Consider the following 24,122-nt stretch of genomic DNA (forward strand, 5'->3'; position numbering starts at 1 on the left):
AATTTTAAACAATTTTCCAATTTACTTTTATCACCAATTTTGATTTGTTCTCTTGGTATTCTTAGTTGAAAGGTTAACCTAGGAGGTTCATATGCTAATTTCTTTGAAGGCCACCTCTTTTCAGAATGCATTTTAACAGTTTTTCACCACTAGAGGGTGTTAGTTCACGTATTTCATATAGATAACACTGTGCTTGTGCACGTCAAGTTATCTGGGAGCAGGCACTGATTGGCTAAACTGCAAGTCTGTCAAAAGAACTGAAATAAAGGGGCAGTTTGCAGAGGCTTAGATACAAGATAATCACAGAGGTTAAAAGTATATTATTATAACTGCGTTGGTTATGCAAAACTGGGGAATGGGTAATAAAAGGGATAATCTATCTTTTAAAACAATAAAAATTCTGGTGTAGACTGTCCCTTTAAATTAAAAGGGACAATAGACTAATAATAAATTAAGATCATGCATAGGAAAGAACAGCAACAAGGAATACATTTTTAAAATACCCTCTTCCAGACGCATAAAATGAACAAAAATGTAAAATTTTATTTCTCCAATTAATCTGTTCTAATATAGTTTAAACTTTATATTTGTTTGCTGCTATTGTTTTTAGAATGGTCAAACTTCACTGGTTGGCTTCAGCAGAAATAATAATATAAAATGTAAATATGGAATAATATCTAGCATGCTTTTTCAGATATCAGGACAGGACAATCTTCAATTTTCAGACTTAAAAGTACAGGAAAAGGGGCAAAAACATAAATTATGATTTACCAGATAATTTCCATTGATACAGGGAGAGTCCACAGCTGCATTCATTACTTGTGGGAATACAGAACCTGGCCACCAGGAAGAGGCAAAGACACCCCAGCCAAAGGTTTAAATACCTCCCCCACTTCCCTCATCCCCAAGTCATTCTGCCGAGGGAACAAGGAACAGAAGGAGAAATATCAGGGTGAAAAAACATAATTTATGCTTACCTGATAAATTTATTTCTCTTGTGGTGTATCCAGTCCACGGATCATCCATTACTTGTGGGATATTCTCCTTCCCAACAGGAAGTTGCAAGAGGATCACCCACAGCAGAGCTGCTATATAGCACTCTTCTCTATTTCTTCTAACTCCAGAGCTGTCTCGCTTTCCTCTAAACCCAGGTAGTCTGGATAATACCGCTGACAGTGTATTATCCATGACCGCCGCCATGTCTTGTAAAGTAAACGCTATGGGAGCACTGGGTGTACTTGGCGCCATAAGAGCGTGAGTCCCTCGAGCGGGAGTCAAAGGGTCTGACACGTGGGGCGAGTTAGTCAGCATAACTTCCCCCTCGTCAGATTCCTCTGGTGATAAATTTTTTAACGACAGAATATGATTCTTATTGCTTAAAGTGAAATCAGTACATTTGGTACACATTCTAAGAGGGGGTTCCACAATGGCTTTTAAACATAATGAACAAGGAGTTTCCTCTATGTCAGACATGTTTGTACAGACTAGCAATGAGACCAGCAAGCTTGGAAAACACTTTAAATCAAGTTAACAAGCAAAAAATAAAAACGGTACTGTGCCTTTAAGAGAAACAAATTGTCAGAATTTGAAAAACTGTGAAAAAAAGCAGTAAATCAAACAAAATTTTTACAGTGTGTATAATAAGCTAACAGAGCATTGCACCCACTTGCAAATGGATGATTAACCCCTTAGTTCAAAAAACGGATCAAAAAAACGATAGACGTTTTTTTAACAGTCACAACAAACTGCCACAGCCCTGCTGTGGGCCTACCTTGCCAAACAAACGACTTTGGAAAGCCTAAGAGCCCTTTAGAGATGTCCTATAGCATTCAGGGGACTCCTGGAGGAAGCTGGATGTCTCAGTCTGTAAAAGTTACTGCGCAATAAAGCGCTAAATTAGGCCCCTCCCACTCATAGTAACACAGTGGAAAGCCTCAGGAAACTGTTTCTAGGCAAATTTAAGCCAGCCATGTGGAAAAAAACTAGGCCCCAATAAAGTTTTATCACCAAAGTATATATAAAAACGTTTAAACATGCCAGCAAACGTTTTATATTGTAAATATATAAGAGTATTACCTCAGAAAGTAAGCATGATACCAGTCGCTATTAAATCACTGTATTCAGGCTTACCTTACATAAATCTAGTATCAGCAGCATTTTCTAGCATACACATCTTCTAGAAAACTGCACATACCTCATAGCAGAATAACCTGCACGCCATTCCCCCGCTGAAGTTACCTCTCTCTTCAGTCATGTGTGAGAACAGCAATGGATCTTAGTTACAACCTGCTAAGATCATAGAAATCACAGGCAGATTCTTCTTCTATTTTCTGCCTGGGACAAAATAGTACAACTCCGGTACCATTTAAAAATAAACTTTTGATTGAAGAAAAAAAAAACAACTACGTTTTACCACTTCTCTCTTACTACCTCCATGCTTGTTGAGAGTTGCAAGAGAATGACTGGATATGGCAGTTAGGGGAGGAGCTATATAGCAGCTCTGCTGTGGGTGATCCTCTTGCAACTTCCTGTTGGGAAGGAGAATATCTCACAAGTAATGGATGATCCGTGGACTGGATACACCTTACAAGAGAAAAAGGTGCCAGAAGAAAAACAACTTAAATTTAGGGCCGCCCACCGGAGAGCATGGGCAGGAGCTGTGGACTCTCCCTGTATCGAAGGAAAGGAAATTTTCTGGTAATTCATAATGTACAGTATGTTTTCCTTCTAAATACAGGGAGAATCCACAGCTGGATTCATTACTGGTGGGAAAATTATACCCAAGGTACAGAGGACACTGAATGCTAACGGGGGGGCAAATAAAATGCGGCCCCACCTGAGGGCACCACAGCCTGCAAGAAAACAAAACTCCCGAAGGCTTCCTTGATAGAAGCAAAACTAAAAATTATAAGAATGTTAGGAGGACCAAGCAGCCGCCCAACAACCAGAACCATAGAATCTCATGTCAGAGACCCAAAAAGATGTCACTGCACTCGAACTGAGCCATAAACCTCTGAGGAGGCTTGTGTCCCGCTGTCTCCTAGAGCCAGTGAAAAACACTCCTCCACTAACAAGGAGGAAGTAAATCAGCTTCCAAAACCTTGTACTCCCCAGATATGAATAACAAAGGATGAAGTTTGACAGAACCTCAAGGAAAGATTCCCCAAAAAAGGAGGAACCTCTTCCCATTTGGACAATGGATACAACCATCTTATGGAGAAAAAGCTCCGATAGCCTTATTAAAGGGAAGACCACAATAAAGAAGAACATGTTGCAAATTGCAACACAGGAACCTATGACACGTAGAAAAACAATCTACAGACGAAATAGGTCCTTGAATAAGATTCAAAGACCACCTCCTGAACAGGTACAAAGGTAACCCGATGTGACTCCTGAAGGAAGATCCAACCCCAAAGGAGCAAGGAATGGACTTGCCGGACCTGCCGCAGGCAGTACCCTAGCAAAAACAACTGAATACCTAAACGATCAATCAATCTCTGGAACTGGAACACAGATAGCAAAAACTGCTTGTAAAAGAGCATACCAGAGAAAGGAACTACAGCTGGTATCCATCTGCAACCTCCGCATGTCAGGCAGGCTGCCCCTACGAACAAGAACTAGCTAGACAAGCCTTTCACCAGCTCATTCTGGAGGAGGAAGAAGAAAACGCCAGGATGCAGAAGAGAGACCGGACAATCTAGCTCCTCTTGACAAAAAGAGATGGAGTCCTCCATGCCTAAAATAGGTGATGAGGAACCAGGTATGAGCTGAAGGAGGGACCGAAACCTTTCAGGAAAAAAACCTCTCGGCTAGGTCCAAGCGACCCTTCGCAATTCGCCCCAGGAGAAAAGATCCCAACACGCAAAGAGACCCTGACCCGGTAGATCCCTGCAACAAGGGGACTCTCATGACAGCGAAGCCTCTAAACCGTGATTACGAACCCACGGACAAAATGAAGCAACAGTCTCAAAGACGCCCACTCCAGATAGGATCGAGCCATCCTCGAAAAAGAGTGACATAGTCGAAAAGAAGGTTAAAATAGACCTCCTCAGAATTAAGAAAACTGCCACAGCAGGATTCAAACTCCAAGCCTACAGCTTGCTAGGCCGGGAAATAATCCCTTCAGCCCCTTAGTCCTGCGGATCTCAACTGAAAAAACATAATTTATGCTTACCTGATAAATTCCTTTCTTCTGTAGTGTGATCAGTCCACGGGTCATCATTACTTCTGGGATATTACTCCTCCCCAACAGGAAGTGCAAGAGGATTCACCCAGCAGAGCTGCATATAGCTCCTCCCCTCTACGTCACTCCCAGTCATTCGACCAAGGACCAACGAGAAAGGAAAAGCCAAGGGTGAAGTGGTGACTGGAGTATAAATTAAAAAATATTTACCTGCCTTAAAAACAGGGCGGGCCGTGGACTGATCACACTACAGAAGAAAGGAATTTATCAGGTAAGCATAAATTATGTTTTCTTCTGTTAAGTGTGATCAGTCCACGGGTCATCATTACTTCTGGGATACCAATACCAAAGCAAAAGTACACGGATGACGGGAGGGATAGGCAGGCTCTTTATACAGAAGGAACCACTGCCTGAAAAACCTTTCTCCCAAAAATAGCCTCCGATGAAGCAAAAGTGTCAAATTTGTAAAATTTGGAAAAAGTTTGAAGCGAAGACCAAGTTGCAGCCTTGCAAATCTGCTCAACAGAGGCCTCATTCTTGAAGGCCCAAGTGGAAGCCACAGCTCTAGTAGAATGAGCTGTAATTCTTTCAGGAGGCTGCTGTCCAGCAGTCTCATAAGCTAAACGAATTATGCTACGAAGCCAAAAAGAAAGAGAGGTAGCAGAAGCCTTTTGACCTCTCCTCTGCCCAGAGTAAACGACAAACAGAGAAGACGTTTGTCGAAATTCCTTAGTTGCCTGTAAGTAAAATTTTAGAGCACGGACTACATCCAGGTTGTGCAGTAGACGTTCCTTCTTCGAAGAAGGATTTGGGCACAAAGAAGGAACAACAATCTCTTGATTGATATTCCTGTTAGTAACTACCTTAGGTAAGAACCCAGGTTTAGTACGCAGAACTACCTTATCCGAATGAAAAATCAAATAAGGAGAATCACAATGTAAGGCTGATAATTCAGAGACTCTTCGAGCCGAGGAAATAGCCATTAAAAATAGAACTTTCCAAGATAACAACTTTATATCAATGGAATGAAGGGGTTCAAACGGAACGCCCTGTAAAACATTAAGAACAAGGTTTAAACTCCATGGTGGAGCAACAGTTTTAAACACAGGCTTAATCCTGGCCAAAGCCTGACAAAAAGCCTGGACGTCAGGAACTTCTGACAGACGTTTGTGTAACAGAATGGACAGAGCTGAGATCTGTCCCTTTAATGAACTAGCAGATAAACCCTTTTCTAAACCTTCTTGTAGAAAAGACAATATCCTAGGAATCCTAACCTTACTCCAAGAGTAACCTTTGGATTCACACCAATATAGGTATTTACGCCATATCTTATGGTAAATCTTTCTGGTAACAGGCTTCCTAGCCTGTATTAAGGTATCAATAACTGACTCAGAAAACCCACGTCTTGATAAAATCAAGCGTTCAATTTCCAAGCAGTCAGCTTCAGAGAAGTTAGATTTTGATGTTTGAAGGGACCCTGTATCAGAAGGTCCTGTTTCAGAGGTAGAGACCAAGGTGGACAGGATGACATGTCCACCAGGTCTGCATACCAAGTCCTGCGTGGCCACGCAGGTGCTATTAAAATCACTGATGCTCTCTCTTGTTTGATTCTGGCAATCAATCGAGGAAGCATCGGGAAGGGTGGAAACACGTAAGCCATCCTGAAGTCCCAAGGTGCTGTCAGGGCATCTATCAGGACTGCTCATGGATCCCTGGATCTGGACCCGTAACGAGGAAGCTTGGCGTTCTGTCGAGACGCCATGAGATCTATCTCTGGTTTGCCCCAACGTCGAAGTATTTGGGCAAAGACCTCCGGATGGAGTTCCCACTCCCCCGGATGAAAAGTCTGACGACTTAAGAAATCCGCCTCCCAGTTCTCCACTCCCGGGATGTGGATTGCTGACAGGTGGCAAGAGTGAGACTCTGCCCAGCGAATTATCTTTGATACTTCCATCATAGCTAGGGAGCTTCTTGTCCCTCCCTGATGGTTGATGTAAGCTACAGTCGTGATGTTGTCCGACTGAAACCTGATGAACCCCCGAGTTGTCAACTGGGGCCAAGCCAGGAGGGCATTGAGAACTGCTCTCAATTCCAGAATGTTTATTGGCAGGAGACTCTCCTCCTGACTCCATTGTCCCTGAGCCCTCAGAGAATTCCAGACGGCACCCCAACCTAGAAGGCTGGCGTCTGTTGTTACAATTGTCCAGTCTGGTCTGCTGAATGGCATCCCCCTGGACAGATGTGGCCGAGAAAGCCACCATAGAAGAGAATTTCTGGTCTCTTGATCCAGATTCAGAGAAGGGGATAAGTCTGAGTAATCCCCATTCCACTGACTTAGCATGCACAGTTGCAGTGGTCTGAGGTGTAAGCGTGCAAAGGGTACTATGTCCATTGCCGCTACCATTAAGCCGATTACCTGAATGCATTGAGCCACTGACGGGAGTTGAATGGAATGAAGGGTGCGGCAAGCACTTTGAAGTCTTGTTAGCCTGTCCTCTGTCAGGTAAATCTTCATTTCTACAGAATCTATAAGAGTCCCCAGGAAGGGAACTCTTGTGAGTGGAACGAGTGAACTTTTCTTTTCGTTCACCTTCCATCCATGTGACCTTAGAAATGCCAGTACTAACTCTGTATGAGACTTGGCAGTTTGAAAGCTTGAAGCTTGTATCAGAATGTCGTCTAGGTATGGAGCTACCGAGATTCCCCGCGGTCTTAGTACCGCCAGAAGAGCACCCAGAACCTTTGTGAAGATTCTTGGAGCTGTAGCCAATCCGAATGGAAGAGCCACAAACTGGTAATGCCTGTCTAGGAAGGCAAACCTTAGGTACCGGTAATGATCTTTGTGAATCGGTATGTGAAGGTAAGCATCTTTTAAATCTACAGTGGTCATGTACTGACCCTCTTGGATCATAGGTAAAATTGTCCGAATAGTCTCCATCTTGAACGATGGAACTCTTAGGAATTTGTTTAGGATCTTTAAGTCCAGGATTGGTCTGAAAGTTCCCTCTTTTTTGGGAACCACAAACAGATTTGAGTAAAACCCCTGTCCCTGTTCCGATCGTGGAACTGGATGGATTACTCCCATTAACAAGAGCTCTTGTACGCAGCGTAGAAACGCCTCTTTCTTTGTCTGGATTGATGACAACCTTGACAGATGAAATCTCTCTCTTGGAGGAGAGTATTTGAAGTCCAGAAGGTATCCCTGAGATATTATCTCTAGCGCCCAGGGATCCTGGACATCTCTTGCCCAAGCCTGGGCGAAGAGAGAAAGTCTGCCCCCCACTAGATCCGATCCCGGATCGGGGGCCCTCAATTCATGCTGTTTTAGGGGCAGCAGCAGGTTTCCTGGTCTGCTTGCCCTTGTTCCAGGACTGGTTAGGTTTCCAGCCTTGTCTGTAGCGGGCAACAGCTCCTTCCTGTTTTGGTGCAGATGAAGTTGATGCTGCTCCTGCTTTGAAATTACGAAAGGAACGAAAATTAGACTGTCTAGCCTTAGCTTTGGCTTTGTCCTGAGGCAGGGCATGGCCTTTACCTCCTGTAATGTCAGAGATAATCTCTTTCAACCCGGGCCCGAATAAGGTCTGCCCTTTGAAAGGTATATTAAGCAATTTAGACTTAGAAGTAACATCAGCTGACCAGGATTTTAGCCACAGCGCCCTGCGTGCCTGAATGGCGAATCCTGAATTCTTCGCCGTAAGTTTAGTAAGATGTACTACGGCCTCCGAAATGAATGAATTAGCTAGTTTAAGGACTCTAAGCCTGTCCGTAATGTCGTCCAGAGTAGCTGAACTAATGTTCTCTTCCAGAGACTCAATCCAGAATGCCGCTGCAGCCGTGATCGGCGCAATGCATGCAAGGGGTTGCAATATAAAACCTTGTTGAACAAACATTTTCTTAAGGTAACCCTCTAATTTTTTATCCATTGGATCTGAAAAAGCACAGCTATCCTCCACCGGGATAGTGGTACGCTTAGCTAAAGTAGAAACTGCTCCCTCCACCTTAGGGACCGTTTGCCATAAGTCCCGTGTGGTGGCGTCTATTGGAAACATTTTTCTAAATATCGGAGGGGGTGAGAACGGCACACCGGGTCTATCCCACTCCTTAGTAACAATTTCAGTAAGTCTCTTAGGTATAGGAAAAACCTCAGTACTCGCCGGTACCGCAAAATATTTATCCAACCTACACATTTTCTCTGGTATTGCAACTGTGTTACAATCATTCAGAGCCGCTAACACCTCCCCTAGTAATACACGGAGGTTTTCCAGTTTAAATTTAAAATTTGAAATATCTGAATCCAGTCTGTTTGGATCAGAACCGTCACCTACAGAATGAAGTTCTCCGTCCTCATGTTCTGCCACCTGTGACGCAGTGTCTGACATGGCCCTAATATTATCAGCGCACTCTGTTCTCACCCCAGAGTGATCACGCTTACCTCTTAGTTCTGGTAATTTAGCCAAAACTTCAGTCATAACAGTAGCCATATCCTGTAATGTGATTTGTAATGGCCGCCCAGATGTACTCGGCGCTACAATATCACGCACCTCCCGAGCGGGAGATGCAGGTACTGACACGTGAGGCGAGTTAGTCGGCATAACTCTCCCCTCGTTGTTTGGTGAAATTTGTTCAATTTGTACAGATTGACTTTTATTTAAAGTAGCATCAATACAGTTAGTACATAAATTTCTATTGGGCTCCACTTTGGCATTGCAACAAATGACACAGGTATCATCCTCTGAATCAGACATGTTTAACACACTAGCAAATAAACTTGCAACTTGGAATACAATTCAATTAGAATAATATTAAAAACGTACTGTGCCTTTAAGAAGCACAGAAGATCTATGACAGTTGAAAATTAATAAATTGAAAACAGTTATAGCCTCAATCCTTGTAAACAACACAACTTTAGCAAAGGTTTAATCCCATTAGCAAAGATAACAAATTCTGAAAGCAGGAAACAAATTACAGAATAAACGTTTTTTATCTCAGTCAACTATAATTCTCACAGCTCTGCTCACAGTTTTGAAGACCCCTGAGCTCTGTAGAGATGAACCGGATCATGCAGGAAATACAATGAGCTGCTGACTGAAATATCTGATGCGTAGCAAAAGCGCCAAAAAAACGGCCCCTCACACACAACAGTGAGAGAGAACAGAAACTGTCAGAAAAAAGATTAAGCAACTGCCAAGTGGAAAAATAGTGCCCAAACATTTATTCACTCAGTACCTCAGCAAATGAAAACGATTTTACATTCCAGCAAAAACGTTAAACATAATTTCTAGTTATTAAACAGCTTTATGTACTTCTTACAGTGTAATTCTAGTGAAGTACCATTCCCCAGAATACTGAAGTGTAAAGTATACATACATGACATTATATCGGTATGGCAGGATTTTCTCATCAATTCCATTGTCAGAAAATAAAAGCTGCTACATACCTCTATGCAGATTCATCTGCCCGCTGTCCCCTGATCTGAAGTTTACCTCTCCTCAGATGGCCGAGAAACAGCAATATGATCTTAACTACTCCGGCTAAAATCATAGCAAAAACTCTGGTAGATTCTTCTTCAAACTCTGCCAGAGAGGTAATAACACACTCCGGTGCTATTTTAAAATAACAAACTTTTGATTGAAGATATAAAACTAAATATAATCACCATAGTCCTCTCACACATCCTATCTAGTCGTTGGGTGCAAGAGAATGACTGGGAGTGACGTAGAGGGGAGGAGCTATATGCAGCTCTGCTGGGTGAATCCTCTTGCACTTCCTGTTGGGGAGGAGTAATATCCCAGAAGTAATGATGACCCGTGGACTGATCACACTTAACAGAAGAAACTCGATCTGCTTTCTTCAGATACACATTCGAAAACTTCTCAATAGTCAGAGCAAACGGATGATCGTAAGGAACATCCGTTCCGGAAGAGCACGCTCAGAGAATAGATTGCTGTCAAGAGCCGTAGTGGGCCTCCGCCCACCACCAAATTCGAGACCCTCCCATCTACGCAGGAGGAACTCCCTAACTAATAAATAATCCACTCACTAAGAGGTCCTGACTGGCATGGATCCAGAAGACTGGACCTCAGAGTCAAATGCTCGACTGAAAAAAACCCCAAGGATGATTTGAAGGAAAATCCTGATTCACATACCCCAGAAAAAAATATCTCCCTGCCGACAGGGAAGAAACCAAGACAAAACTGCCTTCTGGGAACTGGGAAAAAATCCCCAACACCGAGAGAGCTGGACCGAATACTGGAGAACAAGTCCCCAACCGGTAAACCACAAAGACTCTAGACAGAGTCAAGAGCCCCAAGCTCTTAAAACAAGCTCAGGAATGGGATTCTAAAACTATATACATAGAGACGATAAAGGAGAGGATACAATCCTCTCCACTCGTCTAATCAAGATCATTATCTGATATAAAGGACTGAGATCTACCTGACGGATCAGGACTTGGAACCTCTAACATCGCCAAAATCTCTCTCGGGAGTAAACGTAGGCGTTCCACTCTTTTCTGGAAATGGAAAACAAGACGTGACTACACCCAGTCACATGGTGCCTCATGCAGGACAGCCCCCACTACGAAAAGCACGCCAGCTTAATAAAACTGTGCAGCTCTATAACCTGTATGTTCCGTATCAGCCTAAGAGCCTCTTCTAACACATACGCAGTCAAAAACTTAAATTATGCTTACCTGATCATTTTCTTTTCTTCAGATGGGGAGAGTCCACAACTGCATTCATTACTTTTGGGAATTCAGAACCTGGCCCCCAGGAGGAGGCAAAGATACCCCAGTCAAAAGCTTAAATACCTCCCCCACTTCGCTCATCCCCCAGTCATTCTACCAAGGGAACAAGTAACAGTAGGAGAAATATCAGGGTGAAAAAGGTGCCAGAAGAACAAAAAACTAATAATTACAACTGCCTCATACAAAGATGCGGGCGGGGAGCTGTGGGCTCTCCTCGTCTGAAGAAAAGAAAATGATCAGGTAAGCATAATTTAAGTTTTTCTTCATAAACAGGGAGAGTCCACAGCTGCATTCATTACTTTTGGGAAAACGATACCCAAGCTATAGAGGACACTAAATGCAAAACGGGCGAGTACAAAAGGTGGCCCATTCTGAGGGCACTACAGCCTGAAAACACCCAAACTCCCGACAAGAAAACTGCTTCACTAGAGGCCGAAGGGACAAAAAGAAACAGCAAAAGGAACTGCCCAAAAGTAAGAACCAGCAAGACCTTTGCTAGAGACCGCTCAGGTTATTAGACTTGACCGGACCAAAAAGCCCCTGAGAAAACAAAGTCCCGCAGGCACTCAGCCCTCAAAACAAACTCACACCCTAACCAAAGTAAGGGGAACAACCACATTCCCCGAGAAGGGAAGAAAAAGGACTCAGAGAAGAGACTAGGGCGAAAGAGCCCCAAAAGGTAACTCCAAAAGCGTAAACCAGAATGAACAAGTCAAAACCAATGAAAAAACCAAGGGCAAAGGGACAAATCCCTATCTGCATAGATACCAAGGATTAATTAATGCCCTGAGACTGAAAGGGAGAAGGAAAACCCCTCCCCTATGCAGAGTGCCAACTCGCACCCAGGAAAGAACAACCAAAGACAAAACTGTCCCCGGAAGCTGCTGAAACAGTATCAGAATATCTGAAAATACTCCTCCAAAGCCACAGGCGTCCTGCAGCAATGGAGTAGTTAGCGACCCAAGTCCCCAACCCTAGTCATTAAATGGCACAGTACCATCCTCAAAGAAGGAGCACTCCAAAAAGGACCGGAAAGAAGAGACCAGAACCCGAAAAAATAGTATAGAAACTACCTGCCGAGAAGGATCTACTGCAAAGCCTCCTCTTAAGGAAGGCTCACAATATCAAACTATGATACGCGGCCAAAGATCAAAAGATCAGACAGATCCCTGACCTTTGCTCAGGCCAACAGACCTAGCACCAAAAGTGACTGATAATGCCCAAAAGGACAAAAGGAAATAAAATTCCCCAATCAACAAGAATTCCAGGAAGGAAAAAGGAGGTAACCAGCCCCCCAAAAGCTTGGGTCCAGGACCCAGACGCAGCCCCCTTCCTGAAGACTAAGGGTACTCCCAAATAGAGACCCTCCACTAAAAAGCACAGAGATGGAATGTCACAACAAATTCATCCCTTCACTCTGACATCCTGCACGCAAGGCAGGGGGGACAACCCCAATGAACAGAAGAAAAAAGTACTTCCCATCATCAGGCGAATACTTTGGATAAAGATGCCTTAGGCAAGGGTATTTGCAGGACCAGCATAATGAAATTACAGCCACAGCTGTATTTAAACTCTTGACCTTCTGGTTCCAAGGAAGCATAGACCGCAACTAAGCCATGGTGGAACACCATCCAAATCCACCCCAAAGGAGGGAAAACAAAACCAGCACAGCACCCCTGCGCACCAGCACAGCACACAGGCATGGAGCGTAAAACTGTAGGCAGACTCAACAGGTCAAATACTGAATGACAGAAACATCCGGCCACTACAGCCGGTCCAGTAGAAGACTAATTCTCTAAGAAGAGAAAAATATGCGCCGGTAGGAACTGAAGATGTTCCGGAACCGGGAACGGGGCCGTCCAAAACCACCCTAAGGGATCTGGAACAGAACACCAAAAAAGTCGAGTCAAAGACAAGGACCAGGACAAATAAACCCGGACACCCAGAGCTCTGAGCCGGCTTACAAAACGTACTACCCCCTGAGGAACCCCCAGGTTACCCCTCCGTAGCAGACTTCGCACCCCAGGCAATGCATCAAAGTTATATCCAAGGCACCTTGGACACTGAACCCTCACGTAAGAGACCAAGACACAGAGTGCTTAAGACACCCACAACAGGAAACAACTCCCAAATTAAAAAGAGTGTTAGGCAACGATGAGAGTCACACAGCCACTCTGGTTGACCCTAAGGCACTAGGGACAAAAGCACTAAGTCAAAAGACTAAGGGAACGTCAAGAGAACAGAGCTCAACTCCAGATATTCTGGTTTGAAAATAACGATTTAGGCGAGGCTATTTGTAACCCATCAGTGAAAGGGTACTCGCTGTAAGGAACACCTAGTCTGATGCTCCTTCTTAAAAGAAGAGACAAGAACCAGCCTATTGAGTAGGACCGAAGGCCTCCTCTCCATATGTAGCCCTGCATGGGCAGAGCCTCAAAAATGTATTGAAGCTCAAGGAAGTCATCCGAGTAAGAGACTCACCATCCAACCAGGCAGCCAGTTACACCGGCACCACATGTATGATATAAGCCGTAGAACAGAGATTAGCGCCCGGCCAGGACCAGCCTGCTACATAGGGCGTTCAAAACTGACCCAGGCCACAGAAAAATCAAGATCCCATAGGATCGACAAAACTAATGGGAAAATAAATTCTCAACACAGATGTCCTAGAAAAGGACCCCCCTAAAAGTAGCATGGGAATCCACAGGAACACTGGCAAGCTGACTAGGGGAATGCAATCCTAAGGCGCACCAGAAATTGGACATCCAGCGCCAGCAGCTGGGCATGAACCAACAACCCTTGAGGCGCAAGCCACACAGTTATCACTAGATGACACGGCTACTCTTGTGGCAAAGAGTAAAAAAGACTCAGAAAACCTGGCTAACCATGACCAGGTCAGGTAGATGGAGTAAGGACATAGCCCAAGTTCCCACAACCGTGGAACAACCAGACCAGCCCTGAGATCCAAGATTCCAAAAATACCTAAAACAAGGTCAGGAAAGAGGCCAAGCGAAGCTTCAGCAACCGGAAGTCTCAGGGAGAAAAACAGGTCCGGGTACCTAATAGTTCAGGCAAACCTTACCCTAGAACTAAACACCCCAACTGGCCAAAAAGCTAGACACAAGGGATATGGATGCATATCCAGAGAATCCGGATTGTGAGAAGAACTCGAAAGCCCTGACCAAAGGAAGGAACCACCCCTATCTAAAGTCCAACGCTCCAAGGAGCAAGGCTAGAAGTCGTATGAAGATACTTCTCAAAGCATCAGGACAGCCAAGGGATACCTTGAGGTAAAAAAATCCTACTAGCAGGACTAGTCTCCCTATCACCTCCGCACAAGCAGAGGACACAAGGAAGAGAAAGGCACTAAGCCTACCCAGCTCCGGAAAACCCTGAGCTAAACAAAGTCCCCACAGGGAACAACCATCACCCGGAAACACAGATCCCTAAAAGGAGATCCAACTCACCCGGACAATGGAAGAAGACTCTTAGAACTCAGACAGACAGTACACGTCAAAGAGTAAGAGCTGCCTCTAGAAACACTATAAACAGCTTACGCGTACACCTGCAAGGTGTGAAGAGCTGCAACTGGTTTCTAACTGCAAACCTTCCTCATGCTAAACAGCTATCCTGTACAAGCTGTTGGATCAAGTTAAAAAGGACAAATCCAGAGGCCTAAAAATGAAGGCCAAACCGCTCAACTGGGGTAAGGGGCGTTAAGCCCTCCAACCCTCCACCACATGGGGGAGGCTCTAGGTTCTGATGAAATCAGAAGTCAGATAGAGTGACGCAGCGGGAAACTCCCCTGCCCGGCCATCTATGACTGAAGGCTATAAGGACTGAAACAATCCTTCCCGCCTCACGTACCCACAGGTCCTCTCGAATGCTTAGTTGAACATGAAAAACAATGATAACCTGAGGACTCGGCGCTTCTACCGAACCAGACGAGAAGAACAGCACCACGTGTCTGAACAGCCGCAAGACCGAACGAACCCGACAGGACCAGCCTGCACCTAGGGTCCTAACCGGAAAGCTGCATAAATTCTCCCTCATAGGGAAAAACAAAACAAAACAGAAAACAGACATTTATAACATAGGACTAACATGTCCAAAACAACTTTCGATGATGTAATAAAGAGCATCAATCCCAGAAGGTTCCCGAAGGAAACAAAAAACAAATAAGATATCCCATCGGATATAAATAAAATATAAGGCAACCCGGAGGTTAACGCCCAAAAAAAGATGCAGGCCCAGCCAAACGGAGCCCTATCTTTCAAAAACTGGGAAAGATCTCAAACAAATGACAATCAGGAGATTACCTCATCCCCACATGTCTAATGAGGAGCACCATTCGAATTAGCAGACTGAAAATCCCCATATCTGGTAGCGATAGGGTCATTCAATAACTGAAAAACATGTCTGAGCAATACGCGAAGACGCGCAATCCTGTAATGAAAGGCACAACACTCAGGGAAAGTTACACCTGCGAGGAACTGTAGAGCTCCTCCCCATGGCAGAAGGCCCGGGACAATAGGGCACGAGCACATTCTCAAATAAACGTCTGGACTCTGCAGACGAACAATCGCCAACATTATGTGGAAGCAAAAACGTGCTGCAACCTCCGGTGGGAACACGCCACCCTGCATGGAGGAATCAGAAACTGGGTTACCCTAATGTGTAGAAGTATGAATTGGTAGGGAACTCGCCTCTCTGAGGACAGGACCCCCAGAGGCGGATGGATCAGCAGTCCCTTGATTCCCCGAGCCCGAGGAACAAGACGCTCTGAAATGGCATACGGAACAAAACTGGTCGACATGTGTCACGGGACACAGAATCTGAAATCAAAATAGTCATCCTCCATAACTGAATCTGAAACGAGCAGTGTCTCAGCATCAGAATCCTCCATAACTGCATAGAGGAAATATCTTTATGGACTAAAGTATGAAAACAAAAACGGCACCCGACACCCACAATGGCTGGGGCACTCACCACCTCCTATGACCAGACCCCTGCGGACTAGAATATCTCCTCCGCCACACGGTCAGGAATGCGGAAATGGGGAACGGAACCACGCTCGAACACAAGGTGAACCAAACAATCCAAAAAAAAAGAGTGCCCAACCAAAAGGCTACATCACTTCCAAAGGCCTCAAAGTTCCAACCACAAGCCTATAAACATCACACATAAACAGGTTGAATCACATTAACATGATTATAAACCCCCCTGTTCAATAACCCCTCTCAGGAGATATTAACCCTTGATTCCAAGATACTAACAGAGACTCACGGAGACCCTTATGTCATATAGTTAGACCCGCAAAGGTGTGGTAACCTCTCAGGAAAACATTCACATTACAGTACATGGACGATAAAGTAAAATGAAACGATCTTACCGGAATCTACGCTGTGGAACAGGAACACGGCCTTTCAAGTGTGACGAATAGTGGCATCGCCTCAGTCATGGACTTCAGAGAAAAAAGCAGGCAGCGGAGCGAATTTAGACAACGCTGATTGCTTGAGGAGCTGTTAATGAGTCGGGATGGTTTCACAGAAAGACTCTCCCTGCATCTCCGGACTCTAACTTTCATCCAAGCCCTCACTGAGAGACTGACAGGACTACTTAAAACTCCTGTCCCATGCCGAAGAGTACTACCCTCCATAAGAGACAAAAAACAAAAATTAAAAAATTCTGACACGTCTCTGCCAACCACCTGGGACGAAAGGCAAAGAATGACTGGGGGATGAGGGGAGTGGGAGGAGTATTTAAGCCTTTGGCTGGGGTGTCTTTGCCTCCTCCTGGTGGCCAGGTTCTTATTTCCTAAAAGTAATGAATGCAGCTGTGGACTCTTTCCATTTATAAAGAAAAAGCAAAATATGTAACCAAAACTCATTTGATTTGTAGGTAACTTAATTTGCTTTCTGGCTTCTCTAGGGCACTAGATACAAGCACAATTTTCACACAAAAGCAATGTCCTATTAAATATGCTGATTACCTAACCCTACCTTATACTACACTTGTTTAGGCGTTCACTGGCATTTGGCCTCTGATTGGCCATAGCAAAACCAGGTCAGCATACCCAAGAGGTTGTTTCAAGGGGACTGTCTCAGGGATACTCTCAAATGAAAAAAAGGCCTATTTTACAAAAAAAAAAAAAAAAAGACATATTTGAAGGGAAGCACTTGAAAGTGATGCAGCATAGCTGTAAAAAGATGATTAGAAAATATCACCTTAACATCTCAATGTAAAAAAGGAAGATTCTTTACCTCAGAATGTCCTCAGTAGTGACATCCCATTGTAAAGGGACTTTAAGCAGCTAATCAGGATGATAGTCCCAGGACCTACAAGGGAGCTTGCATCTGGCATGTGCAGGCAGTGTCATGTTATTTGCATCCTCAGTTTAAGTTAGTTTACTATGAAATCTTGCGAGAGAAATTTCATGAAATCACAGTAAAGCAAAATGGGACATTAGCACTGATGAAGCCGATTGGCTTTTTTTGCCCAATATGCTGTAGCTACTGTCAGCTGCATAATTGTTCAAACAGCACTTACTATTGTGAGATGAAGTAATAGGTAAAATATCTTCCTTTTTTTTTTTTTCAAATGATTTACTTTCGAATGATTTAGCACATGGGCATTATGTCCCTTTAAAGGGATATAAACCCCCAAAAAAATTCCTTTCATGATTCAGATAGCACACACAATTCTAAACAACATTCCATTTCAGTTTTATTATATAATTTGCATCATTGTCTTGGTATCCTTTATTGCAGGAGAAGTATTGCACTACTGGGAGATAGCTGAAAGCCTATGACAAGAGCAGGGCCGGTGCTAGGATTTTTGGCCACACAGGCGAGGATACATTTTGACCCCCCCCCGATTACATAGCATCCCATTGCAAGTTAAAGGGATATGAAACACAATTTTTTATATTATTATTTTAAACAGCTTTCTAATTAACTCCTATGATCAATTTTCTTCTTTCTCTTGATATCCTATTTGAAAAGCAGGAATGTAAGCTTAGGAGCCAATCCATTTTTGGTGCAGCACCTGGGTAGCACTTGCCGATTGGTGGCTAAATTCAAACCAAACAGTGGTAGTGCTGCATAGCAAATCAAACAGTGGTTGCCACTGCTCCTATTGCACCCGACCATAATATGTATCAGAACGAGAGCCGGCCCTGAAGTCAGAGCATACAGTGGGGGTCGGGAGTTGTTGGAGACAGTACCTGCCGGCCCTGGACAAGAGGCATATATGTGCAGTCACCAATCAGCAGCTTCTGATTCTACCTAGGTATGCTTTTCAACAAAGGATACAAAGAGAATGAAACAAATTAGATAGAAATACATTGGAAAGGTTGCATGCTCTATCTGAAACATGAAAGAAAAAAAAAATGGGTTTCATGTTCCTTTAACCCATTCACCCCAGTGCTGAGCCGCTTTTGAGCATTTTTGGCTACCTACATTTAAACCCTATTGTAAGTTAAATTTCAGTTTAAGTGACCCACACAAACTATATATTGTTTATTTCAGCAGATTTACAATGTTCCATTATTATATCTATAATGTATGGCATGCAAGATAGCTGCGACAAAAACAGTAAAAAAAAAAGATATTTTTTTGCATAGATTTTAGTTAAAGGGACACTGAACCCAAATGTTTTCTTTATTGATTCAGATAGAGCATGCAATTTTAAAACAACTTTCTAATTTACTCCTATTATCAATTTTTCTTCATTCTCTTGCTTTCTTTATTTAAAAAAGAAGGCATCTAAGCTATTTTTTTGGTTCAGATCCATGGAAAGCACTTGTTTATTGGTAGATGAATTTACCCACCAATCAACAAGAACAACACAGTGTGTTCACCAAAAATGGGCTGGCATCTAAACTTACATTCTTGCATTTCAAATAAAGATACCAAGAGAATGAAAATAAATTAGAAAGGTTCTTAAAGGGATACTAAACCCAATTTTTTTATTTCATGATTCAGATAGAGCATGAGATTTTAAGCACCTTTCTAATTTACTCCTATTATCAATTTTTCTTTGTTCTCATGCTATCTTGATTTGAAAAAGCAGTACTGTAAGCTTTAGAGCCAGACCATTTTTTGTTCAGCACATGGGTAGCACTTGCTGATTTGTGGCTAAATGTAGCAAACCAATCAGCAGCTCTACCAAGGTGCTGAACTAAAAAATGGGCCCGGCTCCTAACCTTTTATTACTGCTTTTTCAAATCAAGATAACATGAGAACAAAGAAAAATTGATAATAGGAGTAAATTAGAAAGTTGCTTAAAATTGCATGCTCTATCTGAATCATGAAAGAAAAAAAATGAGGGGTTAGTATCCCTTTAAAATTGCATGCTCTATCTGAATCACGATAGAAAAAAATGTGGGTTCAGTGTCCCTTTAATAATATTGAAAATAGCCTTGTGATCACTGCCATTACTGTGATTACCTTACTAAATTTTCATCAAGGGTAGCCACAAGTGAAATAGGGACCCATACAGGCTTATCTTAGATTAGAGAGGTAAAAACACTTTTTCTTTTACCACAGTGATCATATTTATATAAAAAAAAAAAAATTTAAGAAAGAGACTTGTCTACTAGAAAATAAACTTTATTATTAGGGGTCTCTAGACAAACCAGATGTATATATAATGGCAAATCCAAGTACTTTTTTTTTTTAAAGGGACACTGTACTCAAAAATTTTCTTCACATAGAGCATGCATTTTTAAGCAACTTTCTAATTTACTCCTATTATCTTGATAGTTTAAAGAGACAGTTTGATCTCCCAAGTAACAATCTGTTTCCATACCTACAAGTCTGTCATTACATCAAATCTAAGGATTGGGATGGTGGCGGGCCGGTCGCATGGCTTGAAATAAGACCCAGTATCATCATCGCTAGAGTTAAGGCCCCTTCAATATCTATATTGTATAGTATTATGCTGGCCAAGCAGAGTAATACATGGATAGAAATTCTCCAGGATAAATGGAGTTTAGTGACTCCAGGGACAGATCAAGAGACAATTAGGGTTAGCTGTAAAATAGTTAATAAATGTAGGATACCAATGAGCTGCAAAGAGAGCCATATGAAACTTATTAACAACTTTTATTGTAAACCTCTAAAATTGTCTAAAATGTCTACTAGTCAAACTTTTTCTTGTCCACAATGTCTTTTTATTAATGCAGACATTTTACATATGTTTTTTGAGTGCCCTAAGGTTGGACAATTTCGGAAGAAGGTTGCTTATTGGTTTAACAATATCTATAAACTAAAGATCTGCTTAGACGCAGACTGTATTTTTTTCCTTAATTATGCCAGTCAGGATGTATTATTACACAAATTTTTTTTAAATATAATTATATTGTTGGTCAGACAATTGATAGTGAAAAACTGGAAAGCTAATAAAATGCCTGATTTTTCAGTGTTCATTAAGGAAATCCAGATGCATATATTGTATGAGTCTTTTCATCTTAGAGAAGCACAAGAAAAGGAAGTAAGGGAATTCTTATTAGGATGGCTCCCGATAATTAAGACATATGCGGAAAGCATTCAAAAGTCTATATTATATCCATTTTTTAGTTCAGAGTGTTTCTGTGATTTGGCGATACTAGGTGAATTTCCAGTAGAATGGATTAGGAATTATAGAGACATGTAACATGTTACCGTTAAGAAGCGAGGCGGACAGAATTCTGTCCCTAGATTAGTATAGTGGGAGCGTGAGGGGGGAGCGGAGCTCGCGAGAGAGAAGGATATGTTCTCGTGTTTTTGGTTTTGTTTTTGTTTTTTTTCTTCTCTTTTCTCCCATTTTCTTATTTTTTTGCTTTTCCTTTGTCTGTTTTTGTTGGTTTTTATATTCTTTGTGTTAAGATAAAAAGTGCTTCAGTGTAAAAGTAGAAAAATTTGAAAGATTCGCTTTTTTTACTCAGTATCCAGTATATGGTTATAATGTATTGAAGAGACCAGGTTTTTTTGTTTTTTGTTGTTGTTATTTTTAGCTTTAGTATACTATTTAGATAAGTTCTTTTATATTTAAGTATATATACTATGGAGGTTTATAACATATGTAGTAGACCCTAATTTGCCGTATTTTGCCAAATTGAAAGGGATGGTATGCGAAACCTTAAAATGCCTGGTATGTTTTTTTTTGTTTGTTTTTTTTTCTTTTTCTTGTTCTCTCCATGGTTGTACAATATTCAACACCCTGCGAGGTGGTATTACTTTTGTAATATGTTTTAATTTGATACTGTGCGTTTTTCTTTTACACTGTTGGCACGTATAAATAAATAATAAAAAAATAAAAAAAATTACTCCTATTATCAAATTTTCTTCATTCTCTTGGTATGTTTATTTGAAAAGCAAGAATGTAAGTTTAGATGCCGGCCCATTTTTGGTGAACAACCTGGGTTGTCCTTGCTGATTGGTCAGCATCAATAAACAAGTGTTGTCCATGGTCCTGAAGCAAACATTTGCTGGCTCCTAAGCCGAGATGCCTTCTTTTTCAAATAAAGAAAGCAAGAGAACAAATTAAAATTGATAATAGAAGTAAATTAGAAAATTGCTTAAAATTGTATGCTCTATCTGAAAGAAAAAATTTGGGTTCAGTGTCCCTTTAAGAAAAAAATTATCTCCTTGATATTACTGCTCCAACACCAAAACAATTTTAAAGAGCAGACAACTTTCTTTAAAATGAGGGGTCTTGGAGGTTTGTAGCTGCTAAGAGAGATGAGATCAAGGGGTTTGAAAAACCTCGCCCATCCAGCTCACTTGCAGCTACTTGTTCAGTCCCTTTGTGATGTCACCACGTGCGTAAGTGGTGAGGTCACCGGCACCCCCCAAAAAGCCTAGAAGTGCCGCCCACTAGGCCACCAACAATCCCCAGTCTGTGGTGTGGGGGATTGCCGAAAACAGCGATTTAACAGCGATCCCCCTTCATGTCGAAAAAGGCTTGTAATGCGCCTGTAGGCTGCGATGTGCATGACGAATATAGCTCGCCATGCGCATCAAAGGGGTTAAGTACTTTTAAAAAAAGACATGTTTTGTGCAGCACTACATAGAACATGTCAAACTCAAAATCACCATGAAAGCATCTTTCAAAAGATCCTACGCAAAACGTTTAATTACACATAATTTTAAAAGAATGCACTTACATACGCTGCTGACCAAGCAACATGCTACCTAGATATACTATTCAACAAAGGATACCTAAATAATGAAGCACAATAGATAATAGAAGTAAATTGGAAACTTGTTTAAAATTGTAGGCTCTATCTGAATTATTAAAGAAAAAAAAATGTGGGTTCCCTGTCCCTTTAAACAAGCAAAACCTATTTTTGTAATAACTAATTAAGTTTTGAAGAAAGAGTAAGAAAAATAAAGAAAAGAAAAACAGGATACAACCTCTTAAACAGTTGTTTAAAACATTAAAAAGGACATGAAAGTCAAAATTAAACTTTAATGGTTCAGATAGTGTGTGCAATGTTTGTATTTTGAGCACATAGTAACAGCAAGTTGTACTTTTTAACAAAGGATATCAAGAGTAAATTTGCTAACAAAAGTAATTTATTTTAATCACATGCTCTGTCTGAAGCATGACCATTTAATTTTGACTTTAATGTTCCTTTAAAGGGACACTAAAACCAAATTTTTTCTTTTGTGATTCAGATAGAGCATGCAATTTTAAGCAACTTTCTAATTTACTCCTATTATCAAATTTTCTTCCTTCTCTTGGCATCTTTATTTGAAATGCAAGAATGCAAGTTTATATGCCGGCCCATTTTTGGTGAATAACCTGGGTTATTCTTGCTGATTGGTGGATACATTCATCCACCAATAAAAAAGTGCTGTCCAGAGTCCTGAAACAAAAAACATAATTTATGTAAGAACTTACCTGATAAATTCATTTCTTTCATATTAACAAGAGTCCATGAGCTAGTGACGTATGGGATATACATTCCTACCAGGAGGGGCAAAGTTTCCCAAACCTTAAAATGCCTATAAATACACCCCTCACCACACCCACAAATCAGTTTAACGAATAGCCAAGAAGTGGGGTGATAAGAAAAAGTGCGAAGCATATAAAATAAGGAATTGGAATAATTGTGCTTTATACAAAAAAATCATAACCACCACAAAAAAGGGTGGGCCTCATGGACTCTTGTTAATATGAAAGAAATGAATTTATCAGGTAAGTTCTTACATAAATTATGTTTTCTTTCATGTAATTAACAAGAGTCCATGAGCTAGTGACGTATGGGATAATGACTACCCAAGATGTGGATCTTTCCACACAAGAGTCACTAGAGAGGGAGGGATAAAATAAAGACAGCCAATTCCTGCTGAAAATAATCCACACCCAAAATAAAGTTTAACAAAAAACATAAGCAGAAGATTCAAACTGAAACCGCTGCCTGAAGAACTTTTCTACCAAAAACTGCTTCAGAAGAAGAAAATACATCAAAATGGTAGAATTTAGTAAAAGTATGCAAAGAAGACCAAGTTGCTGCTTTGCAGATCTGGTCAACCGAAGCTTCATTCCTAAACGCCCAGGAAGTAGATACTGACCTAGAAGAATGAGCTGTAATTCTTTGAGGCGGAGTTTTACCCGACTCAACATAGGCAAGATGAATTAAAGATTTCAACCAAGATGCCAAAGAAATGGCAGAAGCTTTCTGGCCTTTCCTAGAACCGGAAAAGATAACAAATAGACTAGAAGTCTTACGGAAAAGATTTCGTAGCTTCAACATAATATTTCAAAGCTCTAACAACATCCAAAGAATGCAATGATTTCTCCTTAGAATTCTTAGGATTAGGACATAATGAAGGAACCACAATTTCTCTACTAATGTTGTTGGAATTCACAACTTTAGGTAAAAATTCAAAAGAAGTTCGCAACACCGCCTTATCCTGATGAAAAATCAGAAAAGGAGACTCACACGAAAGAGCAGATAATTCAGAAACTCTTCTAGCAGAAGAGATGGCCAAAAGGAACAAAACTTTCCAAGAAAGTAATTTAATGTCCAATGAATGCATAGGTTCAAACGGAGGAGCTTGAAGAGCTCCCAGAACCAAATTCAAACTCCAAGGAGGAGAAATTGACTTAATGACAGGTTTTATACGTACCAAAGCTTGTACAAAACAATGAATATCAGGAAGAATAGCAATCTTTCTGTGAAAAAGAACAGAAAGAGCAGAG

General features: G+C 41.7%; 1 protein-coding gene across 1 annotated transcript in view; it reads right to left on the minus strand.

Annotated features, from left to right (window-relative positions):
• The window catches only part of TMX1 (thioredoxin related transmembrane protein 1), a gene marked incomplete in the record, with an annotated part of 98,253 nt that overhangs the window by 22,386 nt on the left and 51,745 nt on the right, over positions 1–24,122 (minus strand).

This window comes from Bombina bombina, chromosome 1, assembly GCF_027579735.1.
Source record: "Bombina bombina isolate aBomBom1 chromosome 1, aBomBom1.pri, whole genome shotgun sequence".
NCBI classification, from domain to species: domain Eukaryota; kingdom Metazoa; phylum Chordata; class Amphibia; order Anura; family Bombinatoridae; genus Bombina; species Bombina bombina.